Below are 6,795 nucleotides of genomic sequence, written 5' to 3' on the forward strand. Positions count from 1 at the left end.
TTATTTCCATTATTTTACTGTTCTTCTCTACTCTCTAAATTATGTCCATTTTGTTTGGAATAACATTTTTTTTGTTGTTTATCATTTGTTTCTCTCTTCTATATTGCAGACTTGCTTCAAATACGTCATTATGCTTCGCTGCCTATCTATATTTAAAAATAAAGCCCTATTAAGCACATCAACAGTTCTGTGCACAGTGGGACTTTTGGTAAGTTTACCTTATAGAAATTGGGCAGGCATGTGACCATTGTAATGCTTACAAAGTGTCAGAATTTAAGAGATATTTTTTTCTGAGAATCAGGAAACCCTTTAGAGAAGAGACTTCTGATTTTTTCTCCAAGTGATAGGTATCTTGGTGCCAGGTGATGATAGAGAAAGGTGGGAGCTGGACTTTCAATTAGTCTTCCTATTTTTATGCCCAATTCATCTCTTGTCTTGGTGTTTAGAAATTCCAACCTCCACGCTCAGCTGTATATCTTTTCAAGCTTACTTTCCTGGGCTATTGCTTCTTTTTCCCTGCACCATTGATTTTATTGCACTACCTTCCCTTTGTCGTTTACTCCATTGGTGCAAACACAGGTTGCACACCCAAGTATCCATATGGCCCAGGGAGCAAATTAAGTAAATGAAGAAGCAGGTCCTTGAGAAATAAAAATGGAGCCAGCATGCCCTGGTGTTGGAGAGATTGCCACTATTCAGTTTCAGTTATTATAATTTGTTCTTTCACAACTAATTTGGTGAAGGAGTCCTCCTAGGTACTAAAATCTAAAGGAAATTTGTTATTTTTTGGTTGTGGGGGGCTTTACATCCTATTATTTTCTATCAGATTCCTCCAAACTGCCTAAAATGAATATAGGCTCTAAGTTAAACCATGTCCTGGCCATGTACAAACAACCTCAAGCCATACCAAAAATGAAACATTGCATTTTCTACTCAAAAATTTTTAATGTAGGAGGCCCTAAATAATCTAAAAGGTAGTAATTCTACCTTGATTTTATGGTACCATGGCAGCATGCTTCATGTTTCTTTCTCATTTGGACCCTAAATATGAATTCAGGGCTGAATACTCAGACATAACTCAGAGAAAGTGATTCCGTCTGGGTCTAGGTTAATGTGGTTCATTTATATAGCTTTCTGGCTCTATAACTTCATCCAAAGATAGGACTGAGTTATAATATATAACCCAAGGATCAGATAAGTAGCATATTCTTAGATGGTCACTTTTAATATAATTTCTCTTGTCAGGCCATTAGATAATGCAACACAGAGTCAATGACTTTATTCTCAGATGAGATCCTGAGTGTCATAATTTTCTGATGCTGATTGAAGGAAGGATTATTGAGAATTTTTTACTGTGGATATGCGATGGTAGTAGCTTTGACAGTATATTAAGTATAGAATACAGTTTGGACTAGAGAAAAGCCTCTGAACGGATGCTTGTAAACCAGGCCAAAAGGTATATTTAATTTGTCAAATCTTTGTAACTTTGGCAAGTTTATCAATTTTCAGAGTTAATGCCAAGATATGACCTGATGGAGGCAGGGGAGTTAGATCTCAGCAGTTTCCATGAAATTTCTCTAAGCCACCCCCCAAAAATGTACTCTATATTAAAACTATGTGCTTTACCCACAAAGATAATTTTAAGCTTTAGCAAATGAACACACAGTCTAAGGACAGCGTGCTTTCTGTTCTAAGTAACTTCAAAGCAGCTTCCCAGCTTTTACCCCCCAACCTGAATTCTATCTACCCTTAAGTCCTTCCTTTTTAGAAAATGTGTTAGTGCTAGCATACTATCAATGGACTTATGAAAACAGTATATAGCCACAATTTATACCCATATCTGTACTCTCAATCTGGTGAGAAATAGGGTATATGTGTTTTAAAATCCATAGAACATGTCTTAAAAGTTTTTATTCAGTTAAGTCTGTCTTGCTCAGATATCGGGAGCAAAGAATAGGTTTATAAGATGTTTTCATTACCCTAACAATTCAACATGATGCAGATGCCTCTATTAAGCCTGTCAGCTCCTCCCTTGAGCAGGAGAAGAAAATCAAATCAAAGCTCAACAGACATGAAGCGCATGGTTTGCTGCTGTGGGTCTTCATGACAGATACAGCTCTCTAAACAACTGATGAAGCTGTGGGTCTCCAAATTGATTGCTGAGATGGGCAGTGGTGGACACCGCAGCCTGTCTTTTCCTTGCCACACACTGCTCAACTGGCCACTCAAAGCCATGCGTCTAGATCAATATCCCAACGTGTAAGAGATCATTGGAATGTTGCAAACTGAAGCAATTTAAAGGTGGGTTTAAGCTGCTGAAATTGGAAAGCACCTCAAATAATAAACATAAGTCCTGTAATATTCTACACTCTCAAGGAAAAAAATGTCAGAAAGGGACCTTATGTCATTTTTAAGCTACAGACAAAGTATAATAATTTTCAGGCTCTTTAGGAAACCACCCAGAAATGGAAAGGATCCATTTAACACATGCTTCTCTTTTGGTATGCTAATATATCTTGACTTTCTTAACTCATTTTATACAAGTCAAAGAGCTGACTTTCTGTTGGTTTTTGGTGAAAGAAGATTATGAAGTCTAGTTTCTAAACTTAAATTCTGCAACCAAATATATTATACTTACAGAAAGTCTTATGTAGTATTTTAAAAGATTACCTAAGGCTAGACTGTAAAGGTATATTTTATCTGCTAAATTCTGTCTAAACCTGCCTCACACTAAAAGCAAAGAGAGGAAACTTAATTTGCAGGTGCCAAAGGACAACCATATCTTTTTTTTTTTTTTTGATTTTGCTTGGGTGGCAGATTGTACATCCTCCAAACAGCCACAACAATGATTCCCAACTTCCATTCCCTTCTTTGATGCTCCTACTGTCAAGATGTGGGGTGTCTACATTCCTTCTCCTTCAATCTGAGCAGGTTGTGACTGTAGCAGAAAAGATATGATGTGACTTCTGAAGCTAGATGTAAAAAGTGATACAGCTTCAGCTTGGCTCTCTTGGGAGACTCACTCTTAGAACACAGTTATGTTCTCAGGAACATGTATGAGGAAACCTAAGTAACACTGTGGAGAAGCCACTGGAAAGGATATAATAGCCAGAAACTTCTCGTTAGCCCTGGGAGTGGAGTGAGCATCCTGGAAGTTGCTCCTCCAGCCTCAGCTGAGCCAATCCGGCTCACTGTTGAGTGATGTAGCAATAAGCTATCTCAACTGAGACCTGTACAAATTGCAGATTTGTGAGCAAAATAAATGATTGCTATCGTAGTTTTGAATTTTGGAGTGCTTTGTTAGACAACAAAGGATAACTGTTTAGGGAATCAGAGTTAACCAGAGTGGGGGGAGATTCAATTCGGTAGCGTTTTCCATTTCTTTATAACAGGGGTGAACAAACTATAGTTTTCAGGCTAAATAGGCCCTGCAACTTGCTTTTTTTCTTTTCTTTCCCATTATAACCATTTTATTTTTTAAAAATTTCAGAATATTGTGGGAGTACAAATGTTTTGTGTACATGATTCTTTTTGTACAGTTTGAGTGAAGTTATAATTGTGCCCATCACCCACACAGTGTGTGTTATACCCATTTGGCATGAATTTACCCATCCCATACTCTCCCCTACCACCTGCTTGGTTTCCATTGAGTTTTACTTCCATATGTACACATGAGTGTTGATCAACTAGTAGCATTTAATAGTCAGTACCTGTGGTGTCTGTTTTTCCATTCTTGCAATACTACACTTAGAAAAATGGTCTCTAGTTCCATCCAGGTTGTTACAAAAGGTATTCGTTCACCATTTTTTTTATGACTAAGTAGTACTCCATGGTATACATATACCACATTTTATTTTTCATTTATTTATTTATTTTCTCATTAAACTTTGTTTTAATGGGTCTCAAAATTCTGTGACAGATTTTTGGTCAAATTGTTTCCATTAAAATGTACTGATTTTAAAAACTAATAACTTAAAACTGCCACACAAAAAGAAACAAAAGTGGCCCACAAAACATTCTCCTTTCCTTCTGAAGGTTTTACGATGCCTTGTTATTAACAACCAGTCTTTTACTATTAAACTTAACAGTTCTGAGACCGTTTTTCCACCACTGATTAAGAGTGGGGTGGCAGGTATTAGGAATAATATTCATTTAGCCTTCTGAGCTTTCTGGGCAGATTTGGTGACCTTGCCAGCTCCAGTAGCCTTCTTGTCCACTGCTTTGATGACACCCACAGCAACTGTCTGTCTCATATCACGAACAGCAAAACGACCCAGAGGAGGATAGTCTGAGAAGCTCTCGACACACATGGGCTTGCCAGGAACCATATCGACAATGGCAGCATCACCAGATTTCAAGAATTTAGGACCATCCTCCAGCTTCTTTCCAGAGCGGCGATCAATCTTTTCCTTCAGCTCAGCAAACTTGCAGGCAATGTGAGCTGTGTGATAATCCAGTACAGGAGCATAGCCAGCGCTAATTTGTCCTGGATGGTTCAGGATAATCACTTGAGCAGTGAAGCCTGCTGCTTCCATTGGTGGGTCATTTTTGCTGTCACCAGCAACGTTGCCACGACGAACATCTTTGACAGACACGTGCTTGACGTTGAAGCCCACGTTGTCCCCTGGAAGAGCTTCTCTTAAAGCTTCATGGTGGATTTCAACAGACTTTACTTCAGTTGTAACATTGACTGGAGCAAAGGTGACCACCATGCTGGGTTTGAGAACACCAGTCTCCACTCAGCCCACAGGGACAGTACCAATACCACCAATTTTGTAGACATCCTGAAGAGGCAGATGCAAAGGCTTGTCAGTTGGACAAATTGGTGGCAAGATGCAATCCAGAGCTTCAAGCAGTGTGGTTCCACTGGCGTTGCCATCTTTACGGGTGACTTTTCATCCCTTGAACCAAGGCATGTTAGCACTGGGCTCCAACATGATGTCACCATTCCAACCAGAAATTGACACAAATGCTACTGTGTCAGGGTTGTAGCCAATTTTCTTAATGTAAGTGCTGACTTCTTTAACAATTTCCTCATATCTCTTCTGGCTGTAGGGCAGCTCAGTGGAATCCATTTTGTTAACACCAACAATTAGTTGTTTCACACCTAGTGTGTAAGCCAGAAGGGCATGCTCATGGGTCTGCCCATTCTTTGAGATACCAGCTTCGAATTCACCAACACCAGCAGCAACAATCAGGACAGCACAGTCAGCCTGAGATGTGCCTGTAATCATATTTTTGATAAAGTCTCTGTGTCCTGGGGCATCAATAATAGTCACATAATATTTGCTGGTCTCAAATTTCCATAGGGAGATATCAATGGTGATACCATGCTCATGCTCAGCTTTCAGTTTATCTGAGACCCAGGCATACTTGAAGGAGCCCTTTCCCATTTCAGCTGCCTCCTTCTCAAATTTTTTGATGGTTCTTTTGTCGATCCCACCACACTTGTAGATCAGATGACCAGTAGCAGTGGACTTGCCCAAATCTACGTGTCCGATGATGACGATGTTGATGTGAGTCTTTTCCTTCCCCATTTTGGCTTTTATGGGTGGTTTTCACGGCATCTGTGTTCTGGAGGCAAACCCATTGCGAAAAAGCACCACATTTTATTAATCCACTCATGTATTGGTGTGCCCTTGGGTTGTTTCCACATCTTTGCAATTGTGAATTGTGCTGCTATGAACATTTGAGTGAAAGTGTCTTTTGATAAAATGACTTCTGTTCTTTAGCGTAAATACCTAATAGTGGGATTGCTAGATCAAATGGCAGGTCTCCTTTTAGTTCTTTGAGGTATCTGCATACTACTTTCCATAGAGGTTGTACTAGTTTGCAGACCCACCAGCAGTGTATAAGTGTTCCTTTCTCTCCACATCCACACCTGCATCTGTTGTTTTGGGACTTTGATAAAAGCCATTCTCACTGGAGTTAGGTAATACCTCATTGTAGTTTTGAATTGTATTTCCCTGATGACTGGAGACGTTGAGCACTTTTTCATATGTTTATTGGCCATTAGTCTATCTTATTTTGAAAAGCTTCTGTTTATGTTATAAAATAATTTCTGCAGTATAGGTACCAATTCTTCTTTGTAGGTCTGATAAAATTTGACTGTGAATCCATCTGGTCTGTGAGTTTTCTTTGTTCAAAGACTTTTTTTTTGTTGCTTCAATTTCACTACTTAATATTGGTCTGTTCAGGGTTTCTATTTCTTCCTGATTGAGCCTAGGGAAGTTGTGTGTTTCCAGAATTTGTCCATTTCCTCAACATTTTCAAGTTTATGTATGTAGAGATTTGTATAGTATGCAGAGGTGATATTTTGTATTTCTATGGAATCAGTTGTAATATCTCCTTTTTCATTTCTGATTAAGCTTATTATGGTCCTTTCTTTTCTGTTTCTGATTAACCTAGCGAGAAATCTGTTGATTTTGTTTATCTTTTCAAAGAACAAACTTTTTGTTTCATTAATCTTCTATATGTTTCTTTTGTTACCAATTTCACTTAGTTCTGCTCTGACCTTAGGTATTTCTTTTCTTCTGCTGGGTTGGGATTGGTTTGCTCTACCTTTTCCAATTACTTGAGATTATTCATTAGAGTGTTGATTTGTGATCTTTCTGTCTTTTGGATGTAGGCATTTAAGGCTATGAATTTTCCTCTCAGGCCTGCTTTTGCTGAATCCAACTAACATTTTTTTTTTTTTTTTGAGACAGAGTCTCATTCTGTTGCCCAGGCTAGAGTGCCATGGCGTCAGCCTAGCTCACAGCAACCTCAAACTCCTGGGCTCAAGCAATCCTACTG

At 38.8% G+C, this 6,795-nt stretch overlaps 1 pseudogene across 1 annotated transcript; it reads right to left on the minus strand.

Moving 5' to 3' along the window:
- Positions 1-3,890: 3,890 nt before the first annotated feature.
- On the minus strand, positions 3,891-5,599 carry LOC105817207 (annotated as a pseudogene). Its single transcript, XR_001137830.1, has one exon. The product of XR_001137830.1 is annotated as an elongation factor 1-alpha 1 pseudogene (transcript).
- Between the last annotated feature and the right edge of the window lie 1,196 nt (positions 5,600-6,795).

The sequence above is a fragment of the Propithecus coquereli genome, unplaced genomic scaffold, assembly GCF_000956105.1.
Source record: "Propithecus coquereli isolate 6110/MARCELLA unplaced genomic scaffold, Pcoq_1.0 Scaffold40, whole genome shotgun sequence".
Lineage (NCBI taxonomy): Eukaryota > Metazoa > Chordata > Mammalia > Primates > Indriidae > Propithecus > Propithecus coquereli.